The sequence below is a fragment of the Lactuca virosa genome, chromosome 2 (assembly GCF_052849685.1).
Source record: "Lactuca virosa cultivar CGN04683 chromosome 2, Lactuca_virosa_CGN04683_v6, whole genome shotgun sequence".
Taxonomy (NCBI): domain Eukaryota; kingdom Viridiplantae; phylum Streptophyta; class Magnoliopsida; order Asterales; family Asteraceae; genus Lactuca; species Lactuca virosa.
In genome coordinates this window covers 283,686,955-283,706,246 of record NC_136427.1, presented here as the reverse complement: position 1 = coordinate 283,706,246, position 19,292 = coordinate 283,686,955, and positions in this window count along the sequence as shown.

Here is a 19,292-nt window from a genome sequence, read left to right as displayed (position 1 = left end):
TGCATCCTTCAAATAATCCAAGAACGCTTTTAGTCACTCAAATTCTCACCGGAGAAAATTATGCATCATGGAGTCACTAGTAGAAAAATGACCTTTAGTGGGCGTGGAGTGCCCAGAAAGATGCGTTGGACACCTTTTCACCAGAATGTTGACTTTTGACTTTTTGTCTAAATTTGAAATTGGATCAAACTTTTTTGGGTTATAGACAGAGGTTTGCCCTCATTTGAGTGTTTAGGTGGTCCGTGAGACCAACCTTGCGGGTTTTGTGTGCGGTTGTGATTTTCAGGTTTCAACAAGGTGAGTCTTCCTACTATGTAGGACACTAGGTGTCAATATATGCTTTTTGTTTGTATGTTTACATGTGTCGTTAGGTTGGGTCCATCATTTAGGTTTGGGTCCATTATTCAGGGTTGGACCCATTACTCTATGTTGTATGTGTTATTTTGGGGAACACGCTAAGCTTTGTGTGTACGGTTTTAAGTTGAACGTTGTAGGTTTTCTGGTAGTAAAAAGGAAGGGCACTTCGTGATTGCATGGCATCCTTGGATATATTTTCAGATTTCGCACTTTTGATTTATTATCTTTGATATACTGATATGATTCGTGTGTTGTTTTGAAAAATGGTTGTTATTCAATCTTTGAAAATGAAAGTGGAACAAATATTTTCTTTGAATGAAAATTTTGCTTTGAAATTTGGGACGTTACAAATTGGTATCAGAGTCTTGGTTTGAGATATTCGGGCTAACATTGGGTGCATCTGAACTCAAACTAAGGACTGAGAAATTCTTTTTACAAAAATGTTTTCTAAAAAGTTTTTAAGAAAAAGATGCAATGCGTGCAATCAGTCGTGGCTCAAGTAAGTGACTTTCAAAATAACCGTACGTGTTATATATTTGTTAATATGTGGACTATTAGAAATGCATGCTAGTGTGTAGCTTAAGGATCTTTTCAGGAATTGCAGGTTAGAATTGTCAGATCTCTATGATGCCTTATTGCCTTAGAGTTTGCTTCCTATGTTTTATTTGAAGTTCATGCTAATGTTACTAGTTGTTATATGAATGCCTTATTGTTGTATATAATTATAATTATATAGCCATAAAATACTTGACTTAACCTTACTTCTTGTTTCTTGTCTGGTTGTAGGCTTATGGTAGAGTTACTTATTTGATTGTCTATATGATCCTTGATTATTGTAACACCCAGAATCTAGAAGGTCGATTAAGGAAAAATAAATTTGCATCTATAAGGCCAACTCGTCGAGTCGAAGGGGGAGAACTCGACGTGTTGGAAACTTGTCACGCATGTTTTTGGGAGACCAACTCGACGGGTTAGATAGGACCAACTTGACGATTTGGACGGGGTTTGGCAAACCCTAATTCCGGGATTTTGCACCCTATTTAAACAAGTTAAACCGCATAAGTTAGCCTCATTTCCAGCCTCCACTGTCCTAAACCCTAACCTCGAAACCCTAAGGTGCTTTTGAGTGAATGTGAGCCATTTGGAGGGTTTTGTGTGTGTTTGAAGCTACTTGAAAGAAAGGGAAGCTTGGGGAAACAAGGAGGGGCTGCAAGATCCAGAAACCTTGCTTCATTTTTGTCATTTTCTGGTAAGAAAGTCTCAACCTTTCCTTGTGGTTGTTCGGATCTTCATCTTAGTGTATTTTGCTTGATTTTGTCCAAATGATATGGCCTTTGGGAGTTGGATGTCCCATTTGGTCAAACCCTTTCAGATCTAGGGTCCTATGGAGTTTTTATAGCATAAAGGTGCCAACTTTATGGCCCTAAGAGATCCATGCACCTTCTAAGCCTTTGTTTTGGCCTTTTAAGCTCCATTTGGCCATGCATGTGAGTAAAGTTGGACACTTTACGTGACCATTTAGCCTTTAAGGTCCAGATCTGTGTTCATGAGATCTATCTTGAAGATATGGTGATGTTTGGATTAAGTCTTAAGCCTTTTAAGATTAGGGTTTGAGCTTTATGCCTTTGGGATGGTTCTTAATGGGTAAAGTTGGAAACTTTACCCTTCTAGGTGTATTTTCAGTCAAGATATGGAAGATAGGGTTTTGATTTGAAGAATAGTGGCTTAATGCATTAAGTGGGTTGGCAGATGGAAGAACTCGACGAGTTCATGAGGGAACTAGGCGAGTGGGTTCGGGATTGTCCCGATTCTGTTGAAAAAGGAGGAAACTCGACGAGTTAAACGGAAATTCGGCGAGTTGGATCGACTTTTCGCGATTCTGATGAATATTGGGGGAACTCGACGAGTTGAGGAACAACTCGGCGAGTTGAGTCAACTCGGTGCGTTGACTTTGACTTTTGACTTATGCCTTTGACCAAGTTTATCCCAAGGAGGTGTTTGAGGTAATCTGAATTGCGTTCAAGGAAGATGGGCCTAGGATATGACCCATATGGGATTGGGCCCAATTTGGACAATTGGTCCATTAGTGGGCCTTTGTGGATCTTTTTGGTGTTGGACCTCTGTTTTGTTTCATGTTGTGGGCCAGGGGTAAAATGGTCATTTTACCCCAAGTTTGGATTATGGATCATGGTTTGGAATTCAGTTGCTGATTGGATGTTGTTTTGGTTATGGTTAGTTTGGGAAACCGTCAGGGCAACAACTAGGGATTTCTTTCAGGGAGCTTTTGCATTCGAGGTGAGTCTCCTCACTGTTGTATGGGTCAAAGGCACCAATGATGGCCCATTTGGTTTATGTATTGTAGGAAGACCCGGGGGTTAGCCCTTGGCATTATGTATGAAAGACCAGGAGGCGGCTCCTAGCACACTGTATTTGTGATGCTAACATGGAAGACCCGGAGGTGGCTCCTGGAATTTGTCTGTAAGTCCTAGGGTTGTGGCCCCCGTCTTGGCAAGAAAGACCACGAGGTGGCTCGTGGCATAATAGCAAGACTATACGTGGCACATAGCACCTTTATTGATTATGATATATGAATGATATGTATGGCTTGCGGTTATGTATGGCATGTATGAATCGTTTGATATGTCAGGCATCACTGGTAACTAAGAGACTCAACACTATTGATTATCATCATTAGATCAAGGAAGCCGTAATTATTGCAGCAGGTATAGGAAGACGCACTGAGAGGATTATCCTGCTTAAGTCTCAAGGTGTTTCGAATGTGGTTAGGAGGATAGTTACAGTCGAGATTGTAAGTAAGGATAGAAGGGAGTATAATTATCTTCACAATCAGCTGAGTCATGTCAAAGATGATTGTCTATGATTGGACCATAAGGATGGTATGGGATTCAACACCCGTCGTTGTGGCATGTATGCTTCTTTTATGTTATTGATGTGCAATGGATAGTCTAATAAAATATACTTACTACAAATATAATTTTAAATTTATGAACCTGACGTCTAGTAACAGGCAGTGTACTTGATCAGGAATAATATTAGTTAAGATAAGTAAGGGTGTCGAACTCAAGGGGAATCGAGGTGTACTAGAAATGAGTAAAGTAAAGTAAATTAATTCTAAAATAAAGTAAAATGCTCTTAATTAATGATACATTTGATTAGATTTTTGAATCACTATAGAATTATGGTTAATTCAAATAAAGTGTAATGCAAATTTGATATAAGTTCACTAATTCCTAAATTGATTTACTCCCGACTAATTTTATTAATCTTATGATTCTATGTTATCTACCAGCAAGGATAACTTTCATAGACTCAATATATTCATTCATATTATGTAACAACTCAATAGGTATGATCTATCTTAGGTTTAATCTCAACTTCTAAAATTGTCCATGTTATTGGATCAATCTCAAATATCAAGTTAACTTTATTTTGTTTAACATAGGGATGCCTCCACCAGTCAGATATTTCTACACTTCAACTAGTCAAATTCTGATCTCCCAGTTGTTAACTAAACAGTTGATTAAAAATAAATAATCTAAACATAATCATAAGTCATGCACTCAGTTACATAAACATAACAAAATCGATATCAATGCACATGGATCTTTAACTGAGCATTAACACAATAAATTAAACAAATATCAAAAATCCTCTCAATGAACTAAACCATAGTTATTATTCATTTACATGTAATCAGAAGTATTGGGACTTAGCCCATAATCCAAACTAAATAAGTAATAAGAACTAGAAAAGTAAACATAATGCAAACCAAAAATCTTATGGTTCGATTATGTTTCTCCTCTTCTAGTTTCTTCCTTCTTTATCTTTGTCTCTCTATTTTAGACGGAAATAAGGCTATATTTATTGCATTTGGGACTAACTTATTTTGCGCCACAATTTAATTGTCGAGGCACGAATTACGAATATAAAAAATTATATTCAAAATCTTCTATTTTTCTGGAGTTATCTTTCATTAACTCTTCAAAAATCTTTCTTAGTCTTTAAGCTAGGAAATTGTTCCAAAATATCCCCTTAAAGCTTTCAATTAAACATATTGTCCTTTCAATCTGCAAAACACAAATTTGTAACAACTAAGTACCAAATATCTATAAAAATATGCATAAAAGTATAAAATATATCCCTTAAAATATGTATAATTTATGACATATCTGTTATAGTGGTCAGTTATGGTTCTGTTGATGCTCTAATTTTGTGGTATGATTTTTCTGACCCTGATCCGATCTTGTTCTGTCAACTTGGGAGCAAATTGTTCTTCCAATATGACATTATGTAGCTACTCGCGGATGAAGCCACACTTTTTGCAATTTTAACCTCAACATTGTCAATTTCTCCATCTAAAATCATTTTTGCTTTATTTTGTTCCTCGTCATCGCTTAGCTGGAGAAGACCTAAAATGTGGTGGCCTTCTTCATAACCAAACTCTTTATGGAACTGAACAAGCCAAGTGCGTCGTGTAAGTATAAATAAAAATATGGGTATGCACTTGTTTGAGGATACCCGTGGATAAATACTATCGTCGATCATCTAAGATCTGATGTAACGCCCGAGTTGCCAGGTATGTATTTAATTATTTCATCCATTGTTAAATTCCAAAGTTTGGTGTAGAGATTTGTACGTTGGGCGTACACTATGTACGCTTGGCGTACTAGACATCAAGTGAGTACGTTGGGCGTACATGGGTGTACGCATGGCGTACTCATGCAGGCGCGTATTGGGGGAAGTCCCTACGTACTAGGGTTGTGCATGGGTCAGTTTGGGTCGGTTTTGGAACCTAACCCAAACCAACCCGTAAATGGTCGGTTTCTAGTTTTTAGAACCCAATAGGATTGGTTTCTGGTCGGTTCGGTTTCTCGGGTTCTGATATCGGTTTGGGCCGTTTTTCGGTTTCTTGGGTTCAACCCATACACTTACGGGTTTTGGGTTTAAACCCATTTTCCAGAAATGGAGCAAGAAGTTAAATAATTCAAAAAACACTAAATTGAAGTTAAATACATCAAAAAACATGAGTTTTACATCCAACTTGTCTATTACAAGTTACAAACAAAGTCTGAAATAGTCTATTACAACCAAAACACAATCAAAGTAAAACACAAAGTTCAGAATTGTCGATTACAACCAAAACACAATAAAACTAAAACACAAAGTCCGGAATAGTCAAATAGTCGATTACAACCAAAACATGAAAACACGAATCTTCAATCCACATCCATGTAAATCTCTTCACCAATTCCCAATTCATTTACAAACCAAAAAACATTAGTATTGATTAATGATTATTGAGTAATAAACTTGTGTAAAAGTATAAAGTTATAATTATTGAGTTATAAACCTTTAAAATTCAAGTAAAATCCTCATCCATGCAACTCCCTTGACCACGTACACCCCAATTCCTCTACAAACCAAAAACAATAGTATTTAGTTATAAACATATATAATTTATAAGCAAAAAAAATAGTTGAGACCTTTCCATCTACATAGAAAAAAAATAATTGAGAGCTTTCCATCTACATAAAAAAAATGCAATCAACATCAACAGTTTCTGGCATTACCAAAAAAAATTTGTTTTTAGGTCATACAGGAACAATATTTCAACATCATTGCATCAGAATGACAGAATTCATAATTTGTAACATCGCAAATTTTCAAACAAATTTTTCATTTTAAAATCACATAAATCTCATCAACACATTTCACAAAAATCCCCAATTTGTCAAATTATCGAAAACACATATTCGTAATTGTTTGAATAAAATCCAGGATCCTCAAAAACGTAACTCCATCTCGTGTGTACAATCAAGCTGACGCCTTCCCGCGATCCTGAGAAGTACCTGAAACACATATCACATAACACGATAAGCACAAAGCTTAGTGAGTTCCCCACAATACCACACATAACCCATTAGCCTCTCATTGCTATATCACAAATAAGACCCTCTGGTCGATGTGTCTCAGTGGAACACTTCGGTCCCACAACTCGGGTGGACCCTTCGGTCCTAACTAAGTAAAGCTCAGCATAATACACAACATAAATCACAAAGACATAATGCCAGATATCACAATACTCAATATAAGCACACAAGACCCTCCGGTCACACAAAATTACCACTCAAGGTAAGTATAGTGAGAAGACTCACCTCATAAGCAAGCAAATAAACCTCGTACACGAATCACCGATCTAGCATCCGCCTAACGCATATGATAATTATCTCTAATTACCACTTCGATCACAACTCTAAATAAACCAATCTATTTTCTCTTTCTAACTCTTGGGATGGGTAAACGACCATTTTACTCCTCCATCGTCCCCATAATCCCTGTCTTGACCAAACCCTAAAGTCAACAGAAGTCAACACTCGAGTCAACAACCCATGTTGACCCGACTCGCCGAGTATAGTTCATAAACTCGTCGTGTCGCCCAGAACTCAGTACCTCGTGAAAACCCGAGTCAACTCGTCGAGTTTCACGCAGTGTCCAGAAGACCAGGAAACCCCACCTGTAACATCCAAAAATTCAAGACCAAAAATTTTATTTTTAATTAAGTAATTAATAAACCAATAGTATAAAAACACCCATAATATCAACTCATGTCAAAACCAGTATGTCAATAATCAAGCATGTCATCATAAAATAATATCAGAGTATAATCCCAAAGATCTCATGTGCGGAAAAACATAGTGTGATGCGCTGCGATCGAGCCGACTCCTTTCCTTTGAAAATGAAGTACCTGAAACCAAAACTGAAAACCGTAAGCACGAAGCTTAGTGAGTTCCCCCATCATACCACATACCATACATAACACATATTGCCTAGCATATCTGGGTGCTGGACTACCCCTTCGGTCTCTTTCAACCGGATATTGTCTAGCATATAAACACATACTCGCATACTGTCATACATAACCATGAGCCATACATATATCGTAATCAGTAAAGATGTTATGTGCAAAACATAGTCTTGCCATTATGCCACGGGCCGCCACGTGGTCTTTCTTGCCAAGCCGGGGGCCACCCCCTCGGTCTCACAGACAAGTGCCAAGAGCCACCTCCTGGTCTTCCATGCAAGCATCACAAAGACAACTAGCATACATACTACTCTACTTAGCTAATCAGCATATAGTGTGCCAGGAGCCACCTCCTGGTCTTTTATACATAATAACATACAGTGTGCCAGGAGCCACCTCCTGGTCTTTCATACATATTGCCTAGGGCTAACCCCCGGGTCTTCCTACCATACATAATAACATACTGTGTGCCAGGAGCCGCCTCCTGGTCTTTGATGCATAACGTCTAGGGCTAACCCCCGAGTCTTCCTATCATACATAAACTAAATGGGCCGACATTGGTTCCTTAGACCCATACAAACAGTCAGGACACTCACCTCACACTGCTGAAGTCCCGCGGATAAAGTTGTGGCTGCTGGCTGACAGATTCCCGAATCTGTCAATATCAAAATAACACCTAATTAATAAATGGGTTTTAACACATAACCATAGGTCCATGCTTGGGGTTAAAGACTTCTTTACCCCTATCTTAGCTTGATTCGAGCCCAAGGCCCAACAGCAAACCCAAGTGAAATTAAAGTTTCACATAAAATGACAATTAAGGTTAAGTGTTTCTCACTTTACCCATTAAGGACTTAATCCATTAAGTCCATCATTCTTCTAAATAAATCATATGGTGTGATTGGGCTTAATACACACTTCCATTCCAATGGCCCAAATGTGGGTCCCAATAAGTCCAAGCCTATAAATCCAATATTAGGGTTTTCTAAACCCTAATTAGAGTTTCCACGATGGTGGCGGTGGTTTCTCTTTGGTTCCCGATAAAACAGCCACACCAACGAAGGAGTGACTACACCACCCACACCAACACATTCTTGCTCGAAGATAAATACAACCACCCACCTCACAGTGGTGTACGGAGAACACAACGACACTGGAAGGCGGCCACAGCAACATCTAACAGCGGTAATGAGCACTGAAGGGCAGTGGCGGAAATGTCGGTGGTGTAACACCAAAGATCCGAGAAGAAGTGCCACCGTGAACGACCATAGTGGCAGCAGAAGAAGAAGAATGTGGCGACCTCACGGCGGTACACACATTGTCGACAGCAGCGGCTATTGAAGGAGAAGGAAGACGGTCCTCGGAGTCGGTTCCTCGATGGTGGTTGCTTGGTGACCGCAAGCTGATCGGAAAATGAGAGTAAAAGGGGTGGTGGCGGCTGGAGGGGCAAGGAACAAGGGTGGCGATAGGGCAGCAGCGGAGGGAGTGAGAGTGGTGAAGATGGCGGTTGTATCCCTTCTTTAGGGTTAGGGTTTGGACGGGAGCTTAATACTCGTGCCTCTCCAAACTTATTTCCATAATAACATAATCGGGCCCTCCCTCCATTTTTTTCTTTCATAATGAGTCCATAAGTTACCAAATATACCCTGATTCCTGAAATCCTTTTCAAATTCAGCCCATAAATTACTAAACAGCCCTCAACATTAAAATTCATTGCAATTTAGGTACAATAATTACTAAACAGCCCCTTAGCCTCCAAAATCTCTTGAAATGAAGTCCCAGAAGTTACCATTTAGCCCCTGCCTTCATAAATACTTACCAAAACTAATCTGAAACTTACACTTTTAACCCCAATCTCTAAAATCGTGACAAATAGCTCCTCAAAACCAACACCTTGCTATATAATCATTGATTTTAGGGCTACTATACATTCATTAATTTATTTATTTATTTATGTAATAAACGGGGTGTTACAACTCTCCCCCACTTAAATTAGATTTCGTCCTCAAAATCATTCCCTACCATTGCTTACACGCTCAACCACTCTAGTAACATGGTCACCATCCTGGGCACACCCTAGCCTTCCCAGGGTAGCTGTGACCACTCTTCGCAAAGCCCTAAAACCCGAAGGTAAACGAATTCCTGGCAACATTATCACATTTAATTAATCTGAAATCTTGAGATGGCCTGATTCCCTGACAGACCACTCATACTGAATCATTATCGTCGAACCTAGTCCACTTAATCCTTCAATTGGCTACTCAACTTCTGATAACTCCAAGTTCCCAATATAAATCAGGATCATAAGCCCAATTATCTCTGCAGGTCACTTATACTCGGCTAAAGCTCAGATAATCCCGTTGTGATTGACTTAGCATAACCCAAGCAATTCGTTATTCCGTCCAAACTTGCAACCTAAAACACAAATACTAGTACTGCCCAAACGCTAAGACTGCCCGAACACTGAACTGCCTGAAGCAGTATGTTGCCACATGGCTGCTTTCTAAAAGCTACCGAGACTTCCTGGGTCTCAATTCGCTATCCAATCATCTGAAATGTCGGGTTCCGGCCCGGCTGCGGAGCCAAAGGACTCCCACTTAGTCGCCTCACACGACTTCTGAACGAAATCCTTCTCTGGACTAGTTGCCACTAGTTATCATGCCCCTGTGGCTCTAACAACCTTCTGATCTAACCGATCAGGTCCATGCGTTGAATCCTGTCATCATCAAATACAAGACTAAAAGTGATTGCTACCTGACCAATTGTGACAACCCGGAACTTCTATCTTGTACACTTAGTCAATTCAGTCAATATTCAACTTGTTTTGTTGATTTCTTGTACTGTTTAAGGGTTCATTTAAGTGTTCTAAGCTTGAGTACAACCAAGGTCGAGATTAGGAATGAGTCAGCAAGTCGTATAGCAACGAAATCAGGCCATACACCCCTTTTGGAGGAGTGTGCGGCCGCACACATGGGTGTACGGCCATACACACCCCTCATGGCCACACACCCACCCCTATATAAAGGGTAGACCCCTTTCCTTTCATTCCTTTAACACCGTGGCAGCACACAACACCTTTTCTCTCAAGACTCTTCAACCGCAAACCCTCCCAAGGCTTCAAAAACGTGAGTAATCCATCCCTTAGCTTGTTGTACTTGAAGAACCACTTCATCTAAGCCTTAAGTGTACAAAAATCGACATGTCCTTCACTCTTTGAAGGAGTGCGGCCGCACACCTTCATAAGGTTGGCCGCACACTCCTAAAAGACCCTCCAAAGTGAGAGTTGGACTTCCATATTCGAGATAGGCATGACCATATCCTTCTTATACCTTAGAATTGGCCTTTTTGGACATTTTCATGTGGGGTGTACGACCGCACACACCCTTGTGCGGCAGCACACCCTTGTGTGCGACCACACACACATTCTAGGACCACAAACCCATTTTTAGGACCCCTAAACTTGTACTACGACTAAGTATGGACCTAGGACACTTCATGGATGCAAGTATGGACCTCAAAGACACTTTCCAACATGAGTATACAGCCGCACACCCCTTGGGCCGCACACCCATGGCCGCACACACCATTAAGGTGGCCATACACTCCCCTCATATAATCATTTAAGGTCCTAACACTTAGTGCGAGTAGTTTCAAGTTCTTAGAGTGGTTCTCCATCACATCTAGTGGTGAAATACCATCATTTGACTCCTTTATGTGTCATTACTTGTTAATTAGGATCAAATCGTGTTCAAGGCTTCACTTGAACATCCCGCATTCCGTATCGATCCTTCATTCAAATCGCCCGAGGTGAGTTCATACTCCTACATTTTCCGTGTTTTTAATGTTTTCAGGGGGGGATACAAGCCAAACTCAAAGTATTTTATTAAGTTTTAAACTTATTAATACAGTCCAACGATTTCCACGTTTAATAACATATTCAGATATTTTATCCCTTTTTGTAATATGTTGAGCATAAGGGAAACTATTATTTTGGAAATCTAACTTCATAGTTTTCAGAAAGGTTTTTACAAAGCATTTTCCATACAAATTCTAATAAACTATAATGGGTATAGTTTGGGATAACCCTCTAGGCAGTTTCTACCTAATCAGATTTCATAAATGAATATATATAAACTATGGCAGATTTAGTTTATGTTATATATTTTCTTAGGAGTATAAAGTACTATTATTCAAGGATAATTATTGTTTTATACTGTTTCTCGCTAGTAAACTAGATTATACAGAATTGTGAGGCTCTACTTCAATACTGTACCCTTAGGTGTATAGTGATAAATCCTATCTCAGTATAACCAGAGTCTTCTGGAGGGAGAGCGTGAGATTTGTGAATAGATCTATTCGGGACTGACAATCCCACACCAGAACTGCTAGCTACAGTTAGGCAGGCATGCCTATGGTGGACAAATGTCATTTAGCTTAAACGCCTGAAGAACGTTATAAAGGTCTCTAGGTCATATCAAGTATGGTTATACGACTCGCAAATAAGTATAAACTAACTTTGATTTACGGACTCTATTCTTCATTTGTTTTATTTTAAGTAATAAAGCTACTTTCTTATATATTGATAGTAATCAGGGATTTCTAAACTTGCATCTCTACCTCTAGGACGGACAACTGTTTTTAGGGAAAATGTGGGATTTTCCCAGGATAACACCGGCATTTCTAAAACTGATGGTTTATTTTCTACTAATAGATATTCATATTCATTCCATGATTCCTTGGATTGTACATATCTTGTATGAATCTGGAAGTCATGGAAGGAATGGGTTTTCAAACATGCTTTTCATAAGAAAATATAGGATTTTCTTGAGGAACACTTTTCAAAAGGATTCAAAGAACATTTTTCCACCAAAACTAAATGCTTATGAACTCACCAGCTTTATGCTGATATTCTTTCAAAACTGCTTGTATTCTCAGAGAATTAGTAGATAGGTACTTCCAGGAATTTGGAGAAGTCGGAGCGTTAGAGCCACGTCTTTCCATTTTACTTTTGATATGAATAAAACTATGTATTAAGACAATGTAAACCTTTTTCATATATGTATTCAATGTTTGGTTGTGTTTACTATGCTTGCTATGATACAACTGTTGTGATACTACGCATGACGTCAACCACCCCCGAACGTTTCCGCCGTTCCGGTTTGGGGGTGTGATACTACGCTATGATACAACTGTTGTGATACTAGCCCAACCAGATCTAATCCATTTGGGTAAATCCGAAATCCAATCCGTGGATTTCCATATCCTCACTGCTGCACCCGAACTGGTGGATACTATTGTTCCTTATACGTCCTAACAACGCACTCATGTTATCTACCAACCTAGTGAATGCTACGGCTACACCCACAGACTTACAACACTCTAATACTATCTGACTGCTAGTGAATGCTACGGCTACACCCGCATACTTACAACACTCTAACACTATCTGGCTGCTAGTGAATGCTACGGCTACACCCGCAGACTTACAACACTCTAACACTATCTGGCTGCTAGTGAATGCTACGGCTACACCCGCAGACTTACAACACTCTAACACTATCTGACTGCTAGTGAATGATACAGCTACACCCACAGACTTACACCACTCTAACACTATCTGATTGCTAGTGAATGCTACGACTACACCCGCAGACTTACAACACTCTCCATACTGGGTCGAACACGCACTCGACCTAACACACAACTGAACTTGAATCCTAACTGGAGCCCTACCCTGGTTCCCGAAACCTGTTGTCTGAGAGTCTCGAAAGGTTGTCTGTTGCTCAGGCCCCCAACGAAAGGCCACTGACTTCTTGGTCAGTCGGGTCAAAGGAACCACAATCTCGGAGAAATCCCGTATAAATCTCCGGTAATAACCCGCTAAACCCAAGAAACTCCGAATCTCAGTTGGAGACCTCGGAATCTCCCACTGCATCTCGGCCTCTATTTTGGCCGGATCGACCGGAATACCCTTCTGGTTAACAAGGTGCCCACGAGATTGCACCGCGCGCTACCAGAACTCATATTTTGAGAACTTTATAAAAAGTCTCTCCCCCACTTAGATTTGACTAAGTCTTCACGGCACGCGAGAATTGAAGGATTCCCGATCCTTCTCGGTTTTTAATATCCCACTGATGACAACCTGTGCTTACTAATGCTAGCGATTAATCACCGGTTAAACCTTGAGATCATCCATCCTCGGAAATCTTGATGAGTACTCTTGAAATCTGGTCCAGTCTGACACCTCAATCCACCTCCCGTGCTGACACTAGAGGCCTTAATCTTCACTCTGGCTGACGAGTCCTCGTTCCCACTTCCAATCTCACAGTACCACTGAACACTGACTTCACTGGAGAACTATCGCTCTAACCCTGACTGAGTATCCTCTCCATATTACTCCTGCACCGATCCCGACAAAGATCCGGAATGATAGCGGTACGCGCGGAACTCACTCTGCAAGAAGCGTCCCTCTGTGGGTTCATCAAGGACCTTTCGGCATGAAGGATGGCATATATGATCCTTGATAACCCAAACACTAGCAGAAAACGGACCCGAGATCTGACTTATCCAAACTTACTCACAATCCCAAAGTGATACGTATCCCCAACATCCATCTAATAGCAATAGAATATGACATACCCGCAACATCTGGAGGAATACTGATCACCTTCTGTTGACATGACCAACCCCGCTACCCTGTAGTAGCCTAAACCCTTGGAGCGACAAACTCCCTTGTGCACTTTCCTGTACGTGCTGCACTGACTCTGGCCCTGCTGGCCTTTCACCCGATGATCAGAAGTCATGGGTCTCTTCCCGGGACCCTCTACTATACGCACATGGCACGAACCTCTCTTCTCAGAGTGCTCCAAATCGATCTCACATCTGCAACCTCTTGGAGTTCATATCCTTCAGGGCCTGACACCCTGTCACGCTTACGAGCTCACTTGCCCATGGCTAAGCTGCAACAACTGGGACATCCTCTGTCCCCAAACCGGGTCACAAACTTCTCCCCGAAGCTTCTCAGATTTTCCAAGACTCTCACCGATTCGAGTATGGATCATGTGCTTTCAGTAGTACGAATACTACATTCCACACCTATCCATACTTTCCTCTGCAATCCTCCTGAATCCTCCAAGTGACTTCCGCACTACTAACCCACTGAAACATATCCTAGGCTTTCCTAGGTTCCCGAACTCACCCAGTCCTCAGCTGCTGAAAGATTCTCAGTAATGTCAACTAGCTACCTCATGAATATAGCCACATGCAACATAGATCAGATAATCGTTCAAGTAAAAGATCCATCCCTAGAACGGTTGGACTCAGACAAGAGTTGCACAATAGGGTCAAATATATCACTCTGAGATTATCTGGCATGTGTCCCATGTGACTTAGCATATTCACTTAATAGCTAGCTCACAATACTAAGAGTCCCACAAAGCACAAAGCAAACAACATTCAGACAATGGAAAATCTAACCATCATATTCCAATCAAATCATTATATCCTCTAATCATAAATCTGTACATGCAATTCAAAGGCTCATACAATCAGGCATAACCTAAACAGGCTATCCTATCACTGACTGATCAGTAGTAGCATGCAAGTCTACAAGCACATACAATAGGCATATAAGGCATCCTACTAGATCCTCATCCCTAATCTATCATGCAGTTCTCATAATCATATCATAACATAACATATAATTACATGTATGGGTATCTTGGGGAAAACTTACTTGAGCTCGGCTGATTACACGCATCACACACCTTGTTCTTTTCAAAGTTCTTTTCTCTTTTCAAACCTCTTTTATAAAATGATTTTACTTTTGAAAATTTTCATACCAATTCCTCAGTTTGAGTTCAGACACACCCGAGAGTGTGCCCGAATCCTTCAAACCAACGCTCTGATACCAACTTGTAACATCCCAAAATTCAAGACCAAAAATTTCATTTTTAATTAAGTAATTAATAAACCAATAATATAAAAGCATCCATAATATCAACTCATATCAAAGCCAGTATGTCAATAATCAAGCATGTCATCATAAAATAATATCAGAGTATAATCTCAAAGATCTCATGTGTGAAAAACATAGTGTGATGCGCTGCGATCGAGCCGACTCCTTTCCTTCGAAAATGAAGTACCTGAAATCAAAACTGAAAACCGTAAGCACGAAGCTTAGTGAGTTCCCCCATCATACCACATACCATACATAACACATACTGCCTAGCATATCTAGGTGTTGGCCTACCCTTTCGGTATCTTTCAACCAGATACTGTCTAGCATATAAACACATACTCGCATACTGTCATACATAACCATGAGCCATACATATATCGTAATCAGTAAAGATGTTATGTGCCAAAAATAGTCTTGCCATTATGCCACGGTCCGCCACGTGGTCTTTCTTGCCAAGCCGGGGGCCACCCCCTCGGTCTCACAGACAAGTGCCAAGAGCCACCTCCTGGTCTTCCATGCAAGCATCACAAAGACAACTAGCATACATACTACTCTACTTAGCTAATCAGCATATAGTGTGCCAGGAGCCACCTCCTGGTCTTTCATACATAATAACATACAGTGTGCCAGGAGCCACCTCCTGGTCTTTCATACATATTGCCTAGGGCTAACCCCCGGGTCTTCCTACCATACATAATAACATACTGTGTGCCAGGAGCCGCCTCCTGGTCTTTCATGCATAACGCCTAGCGCTAACCCCCGGGTCTTCCTATCATACATAAACTAAATAGGCCGACATTGGTTCCTTAGACCCATACAAACAGTGAGGAGACTCACCTCACACTGCTGAAGTCCTGCGGATAAAGCTGTGGCTGCTGGCTGACAGATTCCCGAATCTGTCAATATCAAAATAACACCTAATTAATAATTGGGTTCTAACACATAACCATAAGTCCATGCTTAGGGTAAAAGACTTCTTTACCCCTATCTCAGCTTGATTCGAGCCCAAGGCCTAATCCAAAGGCCCAACAGTAGACCCAAGTGAAATTAGGGTTTCACATAAAATGACGATTAGGGTTAAGTGTTTCTTACTTAACCCATTAAGGACTTAATCCATTAAGTCCAACATTCTTCTAAATAAATCATATGGTGTGATTGGGCTTAATACACACTTCCATTCCAATGGCCCAAATGTGGGTCCCAATAAGTCCAAGCCCATAAATCCAATATTAGGGTTTTCTAAACCCTAATTAGGGTTTCCAACCCCATCTTAACCCAATAGGCCCAATAGTTAGGTCTTTTGATCAATTAAGGTTCATTAGGCCCATTAGTCATATGTTTGGGCTTTTAGGTCCATTAGGGTTTTAGTCCCTTTGTCCAAACATCCAAACAAGTCACAATCCAAACAAGGCACACCGCCACCCGACACGGCGGCCGGTAGTGGTTTTGACTTTCTTTCCATTATTCCATTTTTGTTACAATTTACAATGCCAAATTCCAAAATAAACACACACTAACTAACATAGACACACACACACATGGCGGCACATGGTGGTAGCCACCACCTCACGGTGGTGGTGGTGGCAATTGTTGTCAGTTTTCCGGCCAACCAAACCACACTACCCGTAACAGAAAATGCACACACGAAAATTAGCACACTACAGCAGCATACACACCCGCTTGCGAACTACGAACTCAGCCACATCGGCGGCAAGCGACGGTTTTAGCGATGGCAGCCACCACCTCACGATGGTGGCGGTGGTTTCTCTTTGGTTCCCGATCAAACAGCCACACCAACGAAGGAGTGACTACACCACCCACACCAACACATCCTTGCTCGGAGATAAATACAACCACCCACCTCACGGTGGTGTACGGAGAAGACAACGACACTGGAAGGCGGCCACAGCAACATCTAACCGTGGTAATGAATGCTGAAGGGTAGTGGCGGACATGGCGGTGGTGTAACACCGAAGATCCGAGAATAAGTGCCACCGTGAACGACCACGGTGGCAGCAGAAGAAGAAGAATGTGGCGACCTTACGGCGGTACACACATTGCCGACAGCAGCGGCTGTTGAAGGAGAAGGAAGACGGTCCTCGGAGTCGGTTCCTCGACAGTGGTTGCTTGGTGACTGCAAGCTGATCGGAAAATGAGAGTAAAAGGGGTGGTGGCGGCTGGAGGGGCAAGGAACAAGGGTGGCGATAGGGCAGTTGCGGAGGGAGTGAGAGTGGTGAAGATGGCGGTTGTATCCCTTCTTTAGGGTTAGGGTTTGGACGGGAGCTTAATACTCGTGCCTAGGGCTGTAAAAGAACCAAACGAACACGAACAAGGGCTTGTTCACGTTCGATCGTTTAAGTTAGCCGAACAAACAAACGAACATGAACGGATAAACGAACGAGATTTTCTTGTTCATGTTCGTTCGTTTAACAAATTACTTTGTTCATGTTCGTTCGTTTATGTTCGTGAACATGCTAAACGAACATAAACGAACGAACATAAACAAACAAAGATAAAAAAACACAATTGAACATATATGAACATAAACGAACATATAATATAGCAATATAATAAAAAATAGAATATAAATGAATATAAATAAACTTAAACGAACGAACATAAACGAATATCATAAACGAACGTTCACGAACATAAATGAACGAACGAGACCATTGTTCATGTTCGTTCATTTAACTAAACGAACGAAAATTTTTGTTTATGTTCGTTCATTTATTAAATAAACGAACATAAACGAACTTCCCGCCGAACTGTTCGTGAACGGTTCGCCGAACGTTCAGTTCGTTTACAGCCCTACTCGTGCCTCTCCAAACTTATTTCCATAACAACAGAATCAACCCCTCCCTCCCTCTTTTCTTTCATAATGAGTCCATAAGTTACCAAATATACCCTGATTCCTGAAATCCTTTTCAAATTCAGCCCATAAATTACTAAACAGCCCTCAACATTAAAATCCATTGTCATTTAGGTACAATAATTACTAAACATCCCCTTAGCCTCCAAAATATCTTCAAATGAAGTCCCAGAAGTTACCATTTAGCCCCTGCCTTCATAAATACTTACCAAAACTAATCTGAAACTTACACTTTTAACCCCAATCTCTAAAATCGTGACAAATAGTTCCTCGAAACCAACACCTTGCTATATAATCATTGATTTTAGGGCTACTATATAATCATTGATTTTAGGGCTACTATACATTCATTAATTAATTTATTTATTTATTTAATAAACGGGGTGTTACACCACCTACTCGTCGAGTTTTCCCATCAGCTCGTCGAGTCTACTCTGAATCCACAGACGGGTAAAACCCTTTCAACTCGTCGAGTTGTCTCATCAACTCGCCGAGTCTGCAACGCGTCCAAACCATCGGGGTAAACCCTAACCGACTCGTCGAGTTGTCTCATCAATTCGTCGAGTTTGTTAAGTCTATTTTCTCATTCAGACGTTTTTGGACAGAAATAAGGTCTCATACTCTGGATCTAGCCTCCTAAAGCTGAATCATCACGTAAAGATGCAAGATTTACGTTCATGCATGGCATATAGGGCTCAAAATGCCAAAACAAGCTCTATAAAGGTCTTTATGCTTGAAGACTTGCCTAAAGATTGATAAAGCTCGAATCTTTGGGCTCATAGGGACTCATATAGCTCAGATCTATAGTCTCAACTCCCATGACCAGCTCAACAACTCCAAACCAAAACGTATATGGAATAAAGCCCTAAAACTCTCTAGAAAGAGATCTAACAAAAGGAATGATCAAGGAGATAGCTTTTTACCTCCAATTGACAACTAGCACCGAAAGAACACTGGACCCAAAGCTTTTTCTCGTTCCAAACCTTCTTGCTCTTCATTCCTCTTCTAAAAAATGCACTTGAACACAAGATCTTTAGCCTTTCTCTCTCTCTCTCTCATAACGACTACAGCTCGTCTAGGGTTTCTCTCAGTGTATCTAAATGGTCAGGGAGGTGGAAATGAGGGCTTAAGGGCCTTTAAATAGGGTGAAAGCCCTAAAATTAGGGTTTTCTCAATACAGACTCAACACGTCGAGTCCAGCCCTTCGACTCGACGAGTAGGCTTCATAATTCGCGTGGCCAGCTCAGCCCCTATACGACGATTCGGAACCAACCAACTCG